Source organism: Agelaius tricolor, unplaced genomic scaffold, assembly GCF_023055355.1.
Source record: "Agelaius tricolor isolate 1412-34295 unplaced genomic scaffold, bAgeTri1.0.p SCAF_9, whole genome shotgun sequence".
NCBI classification, from domain to species: Eukaryota; Metazoa; Chordata; class Aves; order Passeriformes; family Icteridae; genus Agelaius; species Agelaius tricolor.
In genome coordinates this window covers 27,643,005-27,661,725 of record NW_027269269.1, presented here as the reverse complement: position 1 = coordinate 27,661,725, position 18,721 = coordinate 27,643,005, and the positions used below count along the sequence as shown (strand labels likewise).

General features: G+C 40.7%; 1 protein-coding gene across 4 annotated transcripts in view; it reads right to left on the bottom strand.

Moving 5' to 3' along the window:
* Nucleotides 1–18,721, bottom strand: part of NME7 (NME/NM23 family member 7) — an 88,278-nt gene that overhangs the window by 16,184 nt on the left and 53,373 nt on the right. The gene's annotated exons all lie outside the window — the stretch shown is intronic.

Here is an 18,721-nt window from a genome sequence, read left to right as displayed (position 1 = left end):
TGACACAACCCAGCAACATGCCAATTGTATCCTAGGCTGCATCAAAAGCAGCATGGCCAGCAGGGTGAGGGAGGGGATTCTCCGCCCCGCACCACTCTGGTGAGACCCCACCTGGCATTCTGCATCCAGTTTTGGGGCCCCCAACGTAAGAAGATCGTGGACCTGTTGGAGTGAGTCCAGAGGAAGGCCATGAATGAAGCACCTTTCCTGTGATGACAGGCTGAGAGAGCTGAGGTTGTTCAACCCGAGAAGTTTCCAAGAGAACCTTAGAGCAGCCTTCTGGTACCTAAAGGAGGCTATAGGAAAGCTGGAGAGTGACCTTACCAGGACAGGCAATGATAGGGCAAAGGTGAATGGCTTTAAACTGAAAGAGAGCAGGTTTAGAAAAATACTACAAAGAAATTCTTCACTTCGAGAGTGGCGAGACACTGAGACGAGTTGTACAGAGAAGCTGTGGATGCCCCATCCTTGGAGCTGTTCGAGGACAGGTTAAATGGGGCTCTGAGTAACCTGGTCTAGCGGAAGGTGTCTCTGGCTATGGCAAGAGGGTTTGGAACTATTTGATCCTGAAGATCCCTTCCAACCCAAACCATTCTATGATTCTATAAAAAGAGAAATTCCAATCTGTACTACACACATAGACAGCTGCTGAAAAAAACACAACCATGGCTAGGAATACCTGCTTGAAATTGGGCCAATCAAGCCATGTTGGGTCACATACAGGACCCTTCTCATTGCAGAAACACCTTACTGGTACTTGCATTAACACAGTTAGCTCATGTTAAGACCTTTGCAGCTCTCAAGCACTGGATGTGCTGTCTGTAAGCAGACACAAATGTGCTGTCTTGCAGATTGCTTTCCTTAGCACGGAGCTACTTGCTTCAGAATATGATATTTGTGAAGTCCAGCTGCTGAATCTCCTCTCAGTCTCCTTTGACACTGTGACTAGTGTCAACATCTGATCCCCTCTAAGGACCAGTCCAGAATCTATATCTTTCTTTGTTCTTTGAAATTAACATTTCAATCCTCTTCTTCATTTACAATGCCAAATACCTCTTAGGCCTCTCAGAGGCCTTTTTACTACAGCAGATACTCAGGTCCTGAGATAACATTCTCCCCTACATTTTAACTGTGGTATTTCCCTCATACCCCGGAGGACTGCCTTCATTGGCTCTCCCCTCCACCATACTCTTTCTTTCAAGCCACAATGAAGTCCTGCTGTACTTCTTTGCACTATCACCTTGCACTACTGTCTTTTAACCCCTTTCCTATGCCACCCACACCCTCGGCCCCACTTCCCAACACCCTGGAGGCTCTTCTCCAAGATCTATCTCACGCACAGTGAAATTAATCCAGTTTTCCCTCCTTAAAACCCTTTGGATGTTCTCCCACAAGTGCCTGTGAGGGGACGGGTGGATGACAAGCTCACACTACAGTTACTGAATAAAGAGCTCTTTCCTTGCCAACAAAGCCTTCATCAGGCCCTTTCTGAATAGGCACTGGGTACATTAGGGTGTAATCACTTTGGAAGTGGCCAGTGCAGTTTCACTGTGCCACTCCCAGGTGTTTGTTTCAGTGTCACAGCTAGAGGTTACTGTTCCCACAAAGGAGTCATCAAACTGGATTGTACAAGCATGTTCTAACTTTCAGTGTCAAATGGGTTCGAATTGACTTAATCAGTAGCTCTTAGCTGACCTGGAAAACCTTGCACAGGTACAAATGAAAATCAGTCTTCTGGGATGGCAGTGAATGTTTTAAGCTAGTTCCAAAAGACCTCACAAGAGCATTATCTGACAAACAACACCCTCTGTCCACTTTCCAGCTTCCTCCATTGTTTATGCCTCGTTACCAAACTAAGACAATTGGACTTTAACTCAGCAAGTCCTATATATTTTCCTATCATAACAATTAACAATTATTATGTTCTGTTACCCACCTGGAAGACAAACTGCTTTAATGCTTGGAGTGTGTATAACCCAAAACATGATATGAGGAAAAGTTTCAGTTCCTCATTGTTAGTGTGTGTACAGCACAGGTTATGAAAGATCTTTTGATATGAATGTCAAGGACATTTGAATAAGATACACTCAACATCAAATGAATTTTGCTTAAGAGGAAAGTTCAAGAGTTCCGCTTTAAAAAAAAAAAAAGCCCCAAGGAGAAAAAACCCCTCTTCTAAATGGTCCTCATTAAAGGCTTGAGATAAGGAAGTCGGCTGGAGAAACAAAAGTCACATGCCAGTTCACTACAACAATGTGACACTTTAATCAAGCCTTCCTTCAAGCAACTGTTGATTGCAGTAACAACTAGCTGTCAGGAAGCCAGCAATAGCACTGGAGCTTCCAATCATTTTAATGAAAGTTTGGGAATACTAGAAAAAATTATCATGGCTATGAAACCTTTGGAAACAATTTAGGGACAGCTCAAGTCCAAAAAGCTAAAGCTTGGTATTATATTCTGTTTACTTCCTATCCATCAAAAACTCTTTCGCTAAAACTGTTCTGTCCTCCAACAGGTCCAGAAATGCTGTTTCTTATGAAAATTCCACAAGATTTTCCTTGACTCATCTTATTCATCAAACTCACTTTCTTCTCTCTTCTCTTCTCTTCTCTTCTCTTCTCTTCTCTTCTCTTCTCTTCTCTTCTCTTCTCTTCTCTTCTCTTCTCTTCTCTTCTCTTCTCTTCTCTTCTCTTCTCTCTGTTTTTAAGAGCAGCTATGGTCTCTTAACTTAGCATTTGTCCTAAGCTGGCATTTCTACTTCAGAACTTGAAGACAGAAGACACTGTGTTTCTTCCTGTGGACTCACTCTTTCTTCCTAATGTGGGCAAAAGCTCCTGCTGTTGTACTGTGCAATCTCCTGTTCTTCCTTACATTTTTCAACGCAGGTTGTTACACATTCTAGTGCCCTCCTGAAACTCTTGCCCAAAGAGGGATGCATTCTGTTCTGTCTGGAATTGCACTGGGTCAGAACTGCTCAAAGGTAGGTCCTTCAGCACTTTACACTGTTAAGACCTGATTAATAAGAATCTAAATAAACTTTTCTTGCCATTAGTTAACAAACAGCATGAAACTGTCTCTGCTTACATTTACACAGCCAAAAAAGTACAATAATTGTCAAATTTGAAGTTTAACTATTCCACTGCTTTCTTATTACATCATTGAGGAATCATGAAGAAACAAGGTCTCTGTAAATGATGGAGATACAAAGAGCTGTACAGCTCATATATTGTGTCCTTGTGTATGTATAGCTGGAAATCTTGGGAATGTTTCAGGGAAGAAGAGAGTTCATTATGGAACTTATTGCTCATAGCAAGTATTAATACACACTCGTCCATGACAGGAAGTTTACCAATAATTTTATTTATAGAGCTTCATCTGTCTTAACAGGGATATACAAACAATGGGCTTTGGGTTGGTTCCCCCATGCCCCACCATCCCCTTTTAAACCTTTTTCCTAAGTTTTTGGCTGAGACTAGTTTCTGGAGTATGTGTTTTGTGCAATGATTTTCAGATTTTTTTTGAAAGGAGTTGAGAGTGGGATGATGGAGGAGTTAAGAGCTGCTACAGCTCTGCCATACGCATGAGAAGAGAGTGATGTGTGTGTGCTGGATCTTCGTGTGCATGTGCAAACGGGGATGACACAAAACTGGGACCTCCCACAAGAAGACACTGTCTATGGCAAAACAAACCAGGGCTTCTGTACCAAAAGGCTTCAGCCTCTAGTCTTATTCAGCAGGTTATTTGATCACCCTTTACAGCTGGGCTTTGATCTACAGATAGCCCTTTGAAGATCCTTATCCTGTGTGAGATACAGATGCATATATTTCATGTTTCTCTTCATCATGTAATTGTGTCCAATGCAACAATGCCTGCATGAAGTACTTAGCACATTTCTAAAATGTTTCTACTTCTACACAAGTGAAAGGAAACAAAAATGTTAACAATGCTAGTAATATGTCAAAATCAAACTGAAAAGATCATAAACATATTCATAAGCAAAGCTCATTAACTGCTTTTCCTACAAAAGGCTGCACTTTTTTCATGGGCTGGATGGAAGTTAAGTAGAATAGTAACATGTATACCAGCCAAAACTGCAGATTTCAAGAAAATGTGGCCAATTTTTTTAAGCACTGTCTGAATATTTAATTGGTTATCTAGAAAGGCCATTGAATGAATCAAAACTACACAAAGGAACCTTTACAGCCTAAGATTTTGTTCTTCTTAAACATGAACTACAATGAAGGAATTTTGAAAATTTACTGTCCCTCTTGAATGAAGCAGAATAAAAAAAGGAGTTTGATCAAACCTTCTCTAGCCACATCCTCTCTGCTCAGCAGGCAGGTTCCGTCTTTTAGTTTTGCTTTCAGATCAGCAGCATTCAGAGGACCTCTTGGGCTGTAACAGACTGCACGGCTCCCTCCACACTCTCATAAACTGTTTTCCTCTTCTAGCTGAACCCTGGCTGTGCCCCTGCTCCTTGCTCTTCTTGACATTCCTCATTCATCCCTTTCTAAAGACTTTGTGTTGACTTGGTCTCCCCACCTCTGCCTTCCCCACCCTGCACTCATGAAGCTTCTTCCTTCTGCAGTTCTCCATGCTCTGCTGCTGTCAGCAATGAGATGGTCCCTCTCTCTCTTTGAGGGTGCCACCTAATCCAGAACGCAGAGCCAGCCTCAGGCAAACATCAAGCACCTTTCTCCTCATAAGGATGAGCTATACCCTTGTCAAGAGAACAGAACATACATTAACTGTGAACAAATAAAATTATGTAAATTCCACTATTCACCTTAGAATTTGTCTGGCTGACCTTCAGGCATTGGAAAGCCTACTGCCTCATCCAAGCAAGGCACCTGAGCTTCCTCTATAGTGTATAAAAATGATCTAAAACAACATTTGCAGCACAGCAATTATGGAAGCTAAGGAAGGATAAGTGCCTCTCTGTCTTCACATCATCATAGTTCTTCAGGTGACTTTTATTTTCAGGGCATTTTAGCACCAGTCATATCAAACACTGATGGTTGCAGTAGGGAGCTGGACAAAATACTTGTTCCTACAAGCCATCAGCAAGAAGTAACACGATAAAAGCAGTACAATATTGTCATACAAAACAGGATACGAGACAAGCACCTCCTGCAATGCTGATCAAAGCTACAAACACTTTAACACTACTGTTACTGTGAGAACAACTTTGTATCAGTCCAAGAGATTCTTCACAGAAGTTCTCATCCAAAGACAAATGCTTAAGTGTCAAAGTGAAACCTGTGGTGATAGGTGACCTTGTGCATGATACCAAAAGGGCTAGCTTGCCTTGGCTTGCTTCACGTTTTCTTTGCAGCTCATACTCCCTCCTAACTCTAGCAAACCACTTGTGACATGTGTGTTTCCTGATTTGTTAGCTCTGCCTTGGTTTATGTTGCTCAGTTTCATGCAATAGGCCACTTGGAAATCAACATCAGCTGCTGCAGAACACAATTTTCTACTCCTGCAGCAACTCAAGGTCCAGTTGATCACCCCTAAACTAACCCTTCTGTCTCTATTACAGAGAAAAATTACATAAGATGGTGGTGCTGTTGCCACTGTAAAAACTTTAACTGGGGAAGAATTTTGCCTTGAAACCTGGGGTCTGCCTGTAGAAAGGTGCTTCAGAAAGCTTCTAAATACAAAACCAGGTCAGTGTTAAAGAGCAGGCAAGAGGCTTCCTTCAGCTTACATTTCACAAACCAATCCAGAACAGAAGTCACTTGTTGAGTGAGACGTTTTCTCTTTGTGTTCCACATGAGCTGCAGCAATTTCATGTACAAATAGAGCCAGTATCAAAGGCCTTACACAGACTTCAAGGGAGTCTGTAACCTGTCTGTGTAACCTGAAAATGCTTTTGTACTTTCCACATATCACCAAAAAAAATAATCAAGCCAAAGTAACCTCCTTTGAACACACACACTAAACTCCCCTCACCTTTTAATTTTTATCACAAGCCAAACTCAAGAACCCGGAAAAGCTGCAAAGTCTTTATAGTATTTAGCCTAACCATCTCTCCCCTTAGCACTGCGCACTTCACCTAGACTTCCAGCCTGTCTTCTCCTGGCTGATGGCAGAATAGATCACTTACTGTCCATTCTGACAAGGTTCTCATACTTTTTAACTGAGCCAAGTCTGTGAGTCCATAGTTCTGTACATGAAAGAGGATGGCCGTAAAGGTTTGTTCAGCAAATGAATTAATCTGATCCAGGCAACAGTAGTCAAATTTTCAATTGCAAGGCCTATAAAAAGTGCACATGAGGTGAAACTCCTTCCAAATACTGTTTTGCAACAGTAGCAGCAACTTCTCAAACAATAGTTTATTTTATTATGTAAACTTACTCTTGTCTGACTAAAAAAAAAAAAAAAAAAAAAATCCGTCTACTTTTCTGTTTATTTTAAAGTCAGCCAACCTCCGAACTACCAGTCTGAAGTCCTGTGTCTTTCAAAGTTTTGTTAACAGACCTAAAATTATATTCCACACTCCAGTGTTGGCAGTTTTCCGGAAGCACACAAGTCTGTGCAAGTTGTTACACTGTCTCCTCCTCACCCTCCATCCCCTCAGGCACTTTGCTTCTCTCTGTTCCACTCCCACACCTTCCTACCACTCCTCCTCCCTGGCACCCCAAAGGTTCTGCACCAGCTCTCTGCAGGTTCTCTGCTGTGGGCAGCGCACGTGGCACATTTACCAGCCTAAGACAGTAGGCTGATCTTGGTGCTTCTGGTTGGTGTTTAAGTGATTCTAATGATAAGTGTCCTGCTCAGAAAGTTTGTGTACGTGTCTGCCATTGCCAATATGCTGAACTTGGGTAGCCACACACCTGAGTTAAGTGTAAATTAGAGTGGATGGTGAAACCTTGAAGATAATTGAGATACCAAATACAAACTGATCACAAAACAGGAACAAAGATAAAATATCCACCTTGTCCCATTATCTTGTCCCATTATCTGGGTGCCATAAGGGATATTTATGTTACTTGACAAGCTGGAAAAAGAAAAAATTTAACAACTGAAAAGCAACTAACCCCACAAGACATCAGAACATGCAGTATAACTGTAAATTTCATTATTAGATGCTTTAAGTTTGAAAGGTAAGATGGTCCTACTGATACTTTTCCACTTCCAAGGCACCCAGAATATCATCTATTTATTAATTCACCTGTTAAACAACTGTTAAAGAACACACTAGGCTGCAAAAGATATTTCAGGATTTTATTAATTCAGGTTAGCAAAATATGTGAAGGGCCTCCAGTAAAAGTCACTACGAGATTGCAAGACATTATTTTTCATCTGCAGGTATTTTGGCTGATTTTTCCCCAGTAAAAACAAGAATAATTACAAATCACCTTTTCCTCTGATTTTTTTTGAGATTAAATTCTACATTTGCAAAGCAGTCCAGGTATTGGAGCTTTACACTTCGCAAAACAGAAAAAAATGCTCTGAAATTCTACTGAGACTTCCCAAGCTGAACCAATTTTGGACCATTCACTTCAACAGAAGATGGAGATGGCTTGAAAGACAAAATTCACATGTCTGCTGCAAACCCCAGAGATCATTTTCATTTGATTCTTAGCATCAAATGCGAGAGACCTTCCCCTTCCATTTTGTGCCCTAAAGCCTCTCCAGTGCAACCTTGGAGGCAGCAGTGCTACCATCTTCCAACACAGTTTGTGAGCAGCCCTGTTCTGATGGAAGGAATTACTCATTGTTTGTGTTACAACTGCTTTTTAAAAGCTCCTGCTCTGTTCAGGACTAGCTGTACTAGCCAATGTGCCTATACATAATAACAGATGGTTCTTGGCCTGGAAATCTCATAGGAAAACTTATAGGAAGAGACACAAAGAACAGAAAATAGTAGCATGGACCCCATTTTCTGGAGTGGGGAAACCAAGACAGCGAGACAGTAATTTTCCAGGGGCACAAAAGAAATAAATAATTCACAAGAATACAAGTTCAATGTCTAACTTTCAGCTCATATCTTTAAAATTTCAGATCAGTTCCTCAACTATTCTCTCTCCTTGATGTAATGCTTTGTAATTCCTGGCTAGCACTCTGATGATAAGTCAGCCACAGTCTGCAGAACTCAGACCATACCAGGTTACCTATGGGAACTTGAGAGCTGCCATGGGAATATGAAGAACTGCTGCTTATCCATCTTCCACCCTGGCTACATTCTAGTTCCTTGATGTGGGAAATCAATGGAAGCAGAGAAAGGAAAAACTTATTAGGAGTATTGAAGGGAAGTCCCATTTGCACATCAAACACAGTCTATCATATTGTAAGTGAAAGAAGCTGATAAAAATTCAGCTCAGGTGGCCCTGCAGCAGAACAGAGAATGTCAGCCTGAATCAAACAGACCAGCAAGCAGCATCCCAAATTATTCAGCAAGTTCTCAGAAATTGAATTAAGCATTTTATATCCAGCTTCTAAAATGCTTTTGCTTAGTTAACAGTATCCCCAGGCAATGAGACCAGTGATATATACTGAAAACTACTGCTTCAGTTTTTCTCACAACAATGCTAAGGCTGGCTGTCAGCAGTTGATGAGAGGAGGAAGAATAATAACAATAATAACAAGAACAATACCCATCATCACTGTAAATGTGAAACCAGACTACTACTTTTTGTTGCAGAAGGAAAGCTTAGGCCATGGTATTTGTTTTCATCCACTTTGAAGCCTTCGTTAATGTAGTTCAAACAGAAAATAACTGCAGATACAGAATCACAGAAAAAGCTGCCTTGGAAAGGAACCACAAGGATTGTCAATCCAACTCCTGACCTGGCACAGGACACTCCAGGAGTCACACCGTGTGTCTAAGACCATTGCCAAAATGCTTGAACTCTGTCAAGCTTGGTGCTGTGACCACTTCCCCGGGGAGCCTGTTCCAGGGCCCAACCACCTCTTGTATGAAGAACTTTTTTCTAATATCCACCCTAAATGTCCCCTGACACAACTTTAGGCCATTCCCTCAAGTCCTGTCACTGGTCAGCACAGAGAAGAGATCAGTGCCTGCCCCTCCTCTCAGCCTCACAAGGAAGCTGTAACTGCAGTGAGGTCTGTCCTCAGTCTGATCTTCTCCAGGCTGAACAGCCCAAGTGACCTCAGCTGCCTCTCATACAGCTTCCCCCTTCTCCATCCTCATTACCCTACTTTGGACACTCTCTAACAGCTTTATACCCTCCTTATGTTGTGACTAGGGCTACACACAATATTCCAGGTGCCCCAGCTCAGAGCAGAGTGGGACAATCCCCTCCCCTGCCTGGCTGTGATGCCGACCTGATGCCCCAAGGACAGGGCTGGCCCTCCTGGCTCCAGGGCGCTGCTGGCCCATGTTCAACTTTCCATCAACCAGGACCTCCAGGTCCCTTTCCATGGCGCTGCTTTCTCCATTGCTTTCTCATTCCCCAGTCTTTCTGTACATGCCGGGTTGCCCCATTCCAGGTACAAAATCCAGCACTTTCCCTTGCTGAACTTCATATGGTTGGTTATTGCCCAGCCTTCTCATTTATCAAGGTCTTTTCATGGGGTCTCTGCCTTGGAGGGAGTCAACAGCTCCTCCCAGTTCAATATAATCTGCAGACTTGCTCAGTGTCCCTTCCAGCCCTGCATACAAGTAATTTATGAAGATGTTGAAGAGCAGAGGGCCAAGGATGAAGCCCTGCAGAGCCTCACAAATGACAGGTCACTAGTCTGATGTCACAACTGTAACCCTTTGTGCCCAACCTGTGAGCCAGCTGCTCACCCATTCCATGACATGTTTATCCAGCTGTATGCTGGACACCTTGTCCAGAAGGATCCTGTGAGAGACAGTGTCAAAAACTTTACCAAAATCCAGAAAGATTACACCAGCTGGCTTCCCTTGATCAACAGGGTGGGTCACCTTCTCATAAAAGGAAATCGGGTTTGATAAGCAGGACTTTCCCCTCAACAAAGTCATGCTGGCTGTGACCAATGATTGCATTGTCTTTCAGGTGTTTTTCAATACCTTCCACAATAATCTTCTCCATAACTCCTATTTCTCTCATATGACAATTTATCATCAAGAGTACCTAAGATACACTGTGATCTTCAGCTCCCTTCTTGTTTGGCTGTTACTACTTCTACTACTGATAGTATTGACCAAGCAGAGCCTGAACAATAAGTCCTCTGGGATAAGGAAAAGACAAAAGTAAGTAATGTACTTCTAGGAATTTACCATTCATAATTTGCTGACTGAAAAACATGAAACTTTCTGGGACAGTTACAGCTAACTTCAGGATACTCACAATCACAACATATCATGGTTGTGATGCCTTGAGAGGCTACCTAGAACAGAGGCTAGACAGTGCTAAAGGAATAAAGTAAGTATTTATTAAAAAGGCCTTCAAAGAATACACCTTGGGCACTACAAGAGCCTGGCTAAGGTTACACCCAAGATGGATGACGGGTCACACATTTTCACACTTTTGTAAGTTTTGGCCCATTTACATACTGGGGTTAATTGTCCCATAACAGCTTCAGGTTATGAAGCCCCATCCTCCCAGTTTGCTCTCCGCAATCTGCCGTTGTTTATACTTTTTGAGCCTGAAGCTGTAACAGTGTCCTTGGTTCTCAGGCTGGAAAAAGATTGTTTTGTCTAACTAAACTGAGAAGAACTTGCTAACATTTTACATGAAGTTCAGAGTTATATACTAATGCAGTACAGAATCTGGAAAACATGAAAGCTAAAACTTAAGGCATCAGTTGTGTGGAAAAGTTAACTGTTCTACTGCCCTTTTTCAACATGGTTATAACTTTCTCTATTGCACAATTTCATCAAGCAGCTTTCTGTATTGACTCTTGTTAACTGCCATCTACAGAGCTCTAGAAAAAACACTTGCTGTTCTACCACATTCTACCTTGATTTTTGTAAAAATTATACCTTTATTATTTTCTTAATTTTTAAAAAATGAAGTATCATTCATATTACCTCATAATGTGAAGTATTTGCAACAGCACAACATAACCAATATGTTCCAACTAGAGGCTGGGACGAATTCTAGTAAAGGACAAGGCTATCTACAGTCAACAAAAACCTGAGGCACGCATGTAAGCGAACACTCTTAATCTATTCAAATCAAAGATTGTACAAACACACAAGGTCACCGTGACCAGAGTGCTATGAAACTAAAGGGGAAAATAGTTGTTTAATGCAGTAATAGTATAATTTTCTTTCTCAGACAAAATGACCTCAGAACTTGCCATATCTTTTGGAAACATTGCTCCCTTTTTGCAAGGAAAAACTGAAGATATAAGCTGGTTTATTTTCCTGAATATTTATTTTCTGGTATTTTATATATCAAAAACATTGCTGTCCAAGGTAAAAGAGTGATTTGTGGTCTGCTGTAACCAAACAGAACACAATGGAAGCAAAGAAAACAACCAAGAATTTAACCCAGAACCATCATATTCTCAAAAAGGCTCTTATCTTGCCTTTATGGACTGAATATATTAATTAATCTATTCTTAGGAACCTCTGCAACTACAGTAGAAACTTAAATAGAACAGTGTAAAGGAAAATGAAGTGAAAAAAAATACTAAAAAAATGAAAAGAAAGGGAGACAGACATCCTCTGACTGCAGGAGGACACTACAACCTAAAAGTTCTGATGATCAGCTATTTGTATTACTGACAAAGACTGTTTTCATGGCGGGGGGTATAACCTTATTTTTAAACAGCATTAAAACCCTCCCACAGGCCAGGTAAATCACATTGTAATCCAGTGCAGCTGTGAGAAACAAGTCCTGGAGAGAACCCTGCAGACTACCTTTGATCAACCTAGCAGTGAAGGATTACATTGTATATTTGTCTCTACTAGGCTGGTATCACATAATCAGCGGCTATGTTAGAAGCCTACCTCTTTCTCTACAGTAGTGGGAACCAAAACTCTTCCCTTTAATCCATCTAAGATACCTAAGCAGAGATACAACAAAGATATGATATATTGATTTTGTATTATTTAGACAGAAACCAAGCAAATGCTGAAAGAAACTAAGCAAGCACTTCTAAAACTTTGTGTGGTCACTTTTAAAATAAAATATGAGCCATCAGTATGAGATACTAAATCAGTAACACCACCCTGAAGCATGGCATTTATTCAAAGCTTGAAGAGAACATTACCAGGAAGATCCAATGCAAACAGGGTGTGGAAGCATTCATTTTGCAGAACAAGACCTGCAGATGGATAGTTATTACCAACACTGCGCAATCAGAAAAACCCCATCTCCTCAAGGCTGAATAGACAAATTTATGTAACTTACAGCATTTATAAGAATCTTGTGCTCATCACAGCTGCTTAAAATAACCAATTCTTTAATAACACACACCTACTTCTTTGATTTGTGCTCAGTCTGAGTGCAAAGGGAGCCTCTATGATTTCTAAGCCAGTCTTTCAGTCTTCATTCCCACCTACGTACAGATGCAATTAGTCTTTGTAATTTCAGATCAGATTACATGTCTCTGTGCGTCTGCAGAGCTGATCAGTACCAAGGTCTTGACCAAAAAAATTTAGTTTTCTTAAAAGGTAAATATTCTAGGTGCAGCTTAAACCCTTACCAAAATGGCTAGTCCAGTGACACTTTTCAGGAAAGGCCCAAACATCCAGCTCCAGGACATCCTGGCACATTAGCCATTCTGGAGAGTAACTAGGAGATCTCCATGGTAGTTCAGCAAGTCAAGGAAGATCAGTAACCAATGCTGTAAATGCTCTGTGGCACAGATCTGCTTTCCTTCAGTCTCTGGGCTCATGTTAAGTTTCACTCCTATTGTTAAAAGAGGGTAAGTTATTCGAGCCTGGAACGAGGTGAAAGGTACCCTGAAAGAAACATTTCCAAGCCAGAGATAGACTGACATAAGGGAAAGACAGAAATGCAGATGGGAACACTGAAGCTTCTGAAGCTGATGCTACTTTCTAGAAGTACGTACAAAATCTTTGACAAAATATTGTAACTTCCTGCAAATGTCCAGAAATCAGTTTAAAACATGTCTTGTCATCAGAGGATACTAAAATATCATAATGTCACATAGCAGAAGAAACGAGACGCTAATATACTCTCAGTCCTCTCCCAGAGGGCACAAACACCTTCTCTCCAGAGGACAAAAGCAGCAGACTCCAGTATCATGCCTCTGTGGTGGCAGTGGTCCTGGTAGTAGACAGTGCACTATCTTTTATTAACTATTTTAGGAAATTACTCGAATTTGGGACCACTGAACTCAAGTCCAGTGAGCTCACATCCAGGATGTGTTTAGGCAGCAACAGTTGCATTGATAACACATTCAAGTTCAGTAGCTCTGGAGCCGCAGTCAAGGAGTGGCAGATAAAAGCATTTTTTTTCCAACTGTAACTTTGCCAACATGCCTCAATCATACTGGATTTAAAGTAGAGTTATGTCTTGAGGGCTCTGTCAATATTTAGTCTCCTGATGGAGACTGTCAGTCACCACTAATAACAGCAAATTTCAATCTAGCCATCAAGAATCAAAGTGAGCCTACAAGCTCCAGCTCCACATGACACTGAACAGCCATCATATGACAGCAACCTTGTGGCAACAACAAGCCACATCTAAAGCAAACCACTTGCCACTAAAGGGCTCCTCCACTACTACTGCTCTGATTTTTGTTCTAATCTTTGCACAAAGACATATTGCCCTGGGGCTGAAATCCCTCTTGCCATCAAATGCCTGCCCATCACCTGCAAAGAGCGGCTTGGAGGAGACAGTCGGCAAGAAACACAGCTCTAAGATGGTCACTTCAAAACTGTGAGCAGATCATCCATGCCACTACAAAGGACATATACATGTGATCAAAGCAAATAGAGCAGCAGGGGTAGGGTGGGTATCAAGGCCTGCCAGACCTCGGCAGTACATATTCAGAAGCAAAAAAGACATCAGGAGAACTTACTATGATCACTGAATTTATGCCTGTAAAGATTACTTATTGGATTCTTGACTCTCAGCTGCTCCCAGGGCTACACAGAGCTTTGAGAGGAAGAACAAATAATTATGAGTTTTGTTCCTGGTGCAGCCAGTGCAGACTCCATGCATTTTAAACCAGGGAAAGCAATTCACTGCCACAGGTGCAGTGTTTGGCATCCACAGACATAGGCTTGTCTCTGGCAAGAAACTGTAATACTGCTGGAGGTAAATTTCAAATCATACACCAATATACGGACAGTCTAAAACAGTGGTGACAACACCTAGTTGCAGTTACATTGCAGCTATGACTCATTAGAGCACAGCTATCTCAGCACTTCCTTTCTTCTAGATCCCCTGCCTGTGCACAAACAGGTGATACGGAAAAAGGCAGGAGAAGTCCTGAACTTACAGATACCTTGGGCTTTAGGAATCAGCAGTGCCAGCTCAGAAAAAGGGGGCTGCACTAGAGGGAAGAATGCACCTCCGCAGATAAAAACTACCCTGTCTCCCAGCTAAGAGCCTTAGCTCTGTCTAGAACACTTTTTCATTAGACCTGCAGAAATTAATGTAGAAATTAAAAACTGAAAGGACAGAGTCAGATGATTGACCCTAAATAACATCTAAGCAATTCAATCATGTCTTTCCTATTGCTGGCTTAAACAGCAGGGTATTGTAACTGGTATTGATTGGTCTGTTTACTACTCAAGCTAGTAACAGTCTGCATCTGAATGAAAGTTTTTATTTTTATTACATGACTCAGACTATCTGAGCAGATAATCAATTATATTAAAATCTTCTTCAATAAAGAGTTAGATTAAAACAATCTTATTTCTCTCGAAAGACATTATGTACTTCATTGTCAACACTCTCATCAGGGCTCACTAGGCTATAGGGAGAATCCACATTGAAATAGCTATAGAGGTATTAACAGAAAACAAGTACTTGGAAGCTCAAAAATAGCCTTTATATTCCTTTACATCTTCCACTGAACTATTCTTTATATGATGCACTATGAAAATGTTGTGCTGATAATGTAGCTCTAGGAATGAACACGAACATTTTAGGCTTCACATATACCTGTTTTTCACTGCTAGAGATTCACAGGAGGTCTATAAAAACAAAAATCTTACAGCAACAGAGCTCTTTGGCTCATAGCTATCCCTGTTTAACTGATGTGATTAACTGAGGCAGAAAGACATTGAACTTTTTGTCCAAGGTCACACAGTGAGGTCAGGAATGGAGCAAAGCAGACTCCAGCTCTTCCAGTTCACTGCTTTGTTTTAAACCATCTAATCTCCCTTTCAGCTCTTTCATGCAAAAGTACAAATGACTTGATACACAGTTACACTTAGAGGTGCAAATCCCCAATGTAAAAAGAATGCAGGTTAGGATTTAAAGCAAGCATATGAAAATCCCCTTTCAGTCAACAGGATGCAGAAATATTGCAGCACACCCCATCACTTTAATAATATCTCACAACAGAAGGGACTTGAGTCACGTTTAGTGTACTGCCAATTCCAAGTAAAAGCTCTTAGGAATACTAAAATTTATGCAGTCAGCCAGGAACATGTAGCTGATGTATACTCTTGGAATAATGTATTATAACCAACTTTTTAATTTGCATATGAACAAAGTTTAAAATAAACCAAAACAAAAAACCCCCACCTTAATTTCTACAGCATTTTTCAAGCGTTTTATGAATACTAAGTAATCATCCTGACAACTCCATGACAAAATGGTACCAAGCAGTTATTTCAATATAGAAGCTGCGCAAAGATGTGAAAACTAAAGCTGTAGCTTCAGATCTAAGTAATAACAAAAAGCCTCCAGAGGCCCAAAATATACAAACATTAGTGAAATGTAATATCAATGCCAGCAAACTCAAGTGGTGACAGGATTCCCTGGCCACCTTCCCCTTGTTCCAAGGTTTTCCATTACAGATTTTACAACCCGATCCATGTTAAAGCAAGCCAAATCAATGCAGAATAGGGTGCTTTCTTTTTCTTCCTTACTGACCTTAAAACAGCTTTTTTCATAATGCACACTGTGCTGCATTTACCCCTACCCCTCCAAGCATTTTCATTTCTTTACAATGAAGGAGAAACACAACTTCATTTCTGTCAGACTTTGGTCCAGTTAGTAACTTTTACCTCCAAGTAATAGTGTGTACTGAAAGTTGAAAAGACACGTGTTCTGTAAGAATCAGATGCAATTAACTTTTTAAGTCCTCTTCCTAGCTTTCTAGAACAGCTACCTCTTTGTCATAGGTGAAATTTAAAATCTTTTTCCTTTCAATTTTTTTTCCTTTCTTTTCAACTCCACCAATAGAAACACAGTGAAATAACATCCAGCAAAAAAATGTGTAATTTAAGAACCTGTGTAGCAAGATTTGATAGTGTATTTTAAAAAAGGGCTTAAATGATCCAGACATACCATGAAAATCAGTGGGACCTGAAGTCATTTCATAAACCCCATTCTTATTTGTAATTTAAATATCTGGATGTCAGCATTTCAAAACTTATAGTTTTGTGTGCATAGCAGTCTGAGGATGCCTCCCCTCCCTGAAAAGCTGCAGTCTTTTGTGACATTCAGACACCTTTTTAAACAGCTCTTATTAACATTGCAAATAAACATTTTCAAGATGGGCATCAGTATGACTGCTGGCCTTTTACAGGGGTACTGCAAAAATAACTAAAGAGTAAACAGCTGTTTATTACAGCAGATGTGGAGAGAACCTTCCACTTCCAAGGCCCACATATTAGGCACAGAGGCAAACCAGGACAGAGAGGAAGAGGCACAGAGGGACACCAAGAGCAAGGCATAGAAGGAGCCTGAGACCTGACTAGAGAATGCAACTGGAAGACAAAAATAAGCATCACAACTGGACTACAGAAAGGCCTGAGGTGTGACCACCAATGACACAAAAGAATGAGCTGTGATTAAAGAGGCTGGCAGCACACCAAGAGTACAGTGAGCCAGGCAGACACTCAGTAGAAAAGTGCCAGCATACAAGAAGGATGCAAGGAGCAGCAGGATCTGCAGAAAGGCATATATCCTACTGCATGTACTATCTACTGGGGACAAGTGTTCTACAAGCCAGAAATCTGCCACACTGAACCCTTCAATCAGACCACAGTAATTTTGGGAATGAGCATGTTCAGCACAGTTCTTTCCAGAGAAGTATCTTGATTCCATCGCCTGCTTTCCAGGTCCAATAGGGTCTTCACACATGACTACCAAGAGGCTCAAACAAGTTTTTTTGTTTAGTTGTCTTCCCTACTACCACAGAGGAGGTTTTAATAAATTATTTATAAGGTGGTTTATAATGAAGGGTATTTTTGGCAGAGAGCTTTACTGACCTGCAGTGCTAACAAACTATTACCCACTTATAGAAAATAGCCCAGAGTTCCAGTGAATAGCATTTATACACTTGTTATAAATTGTTATCTTAATAAAGTCTAATCCTCAAAATAGAAGAATTCTAATTCTTTCTTGAGCCCTAAACATCCTGTAAAACCAAGAACAGACTGAAAGGGCTGTTAACATTCACACCCGGTTTAGATATCTGATGTGCCACAAATTATTACATTTGTTATGTATTTAAGATATAATTAACAGAACAGGTGATTGGCAAAGATTCATTATATAAGTCAAATTCCAACACCTTCACTCACTTCAAATAGCACTTTGCCTTGAAAGCAATGACAGTGATTTCAGTGGCAGATAAGGTACTCTTTAACAGGAGCAAAAGTGACCCAAATGAGTCCATGCACACACGTCAGAATCTAGCATATGTAAAAAGACAAGCTATAAAGAGATCCAGATCTCTCAATGATAATGCACTATTTGCATGACACTTAGATGTTCCTTAACCACTAGAATATCAATCAAGTCCAAATTATCTTCATGGTCTGCATATAACCTCTTTCGGTAATGAAACTGCTGTTATGGTTTCTGCTGCTCCTATTTTAGACAAATATTGTAACCACAAAGCACAGGTGCAAGCTTCTCTGGCAATTCCAGTTGGGAATGACAAAGTCAAGATACCTTAGCCCCTTTGTCCTTGGGGACAAGCTACAAACACCGTCTGAAGAGACAGATAACTTCAGGCAATGATTAGTCTTGAGAGCTTCTGCAGTTACTGTACATAGGCTTTATGTGCTTGGTGAATCAATTAATTTGCAATTTATACAGAAAACAGTGCAGAGAAATATAACACAGTTGCCTGTCTTTCAAACATACCATTAGCGGAACTGCTCTGAAGTCAGCGTCCAAAACTTACAGCCTGTGCTTCCACTAGAAGCAGGCAGGTACTCATTTTCACTTCACAAGTCAGACCTGAAACCATTACCAGGGAAACACAAACAGCATCACTAGGTCACTGAGGAGCAAGAGATCTGGGAGACAGGAAATTAGTTCCCTCCTCTGTGGTTTTCTTCTGTTACCCAGTAAACCCATCAGTTTATACATCCCTCAGTTCCTCAGCTCATCAATAGCTGCTTACACACATTGCATATTTATTACAGTTTTTCATGTGAGTAAGGAAAACCAATGAAATTCCCCTTATATAGAAACAATTGTCTTTCATAAATAAAAGTCACTGTGATGTTTGCAAGCATACGTTGATTTTAATTTATCAGGTATTAAACAAGCAGACACATGAAAAGGACGTAATAGGCCCAAATAAAATGACTGTATCTTTGAATGTTTTAAAGATCAGTAACCTTAAACATGGAATTTGAAATGAAACTGAGACCACTATATTGTGTACA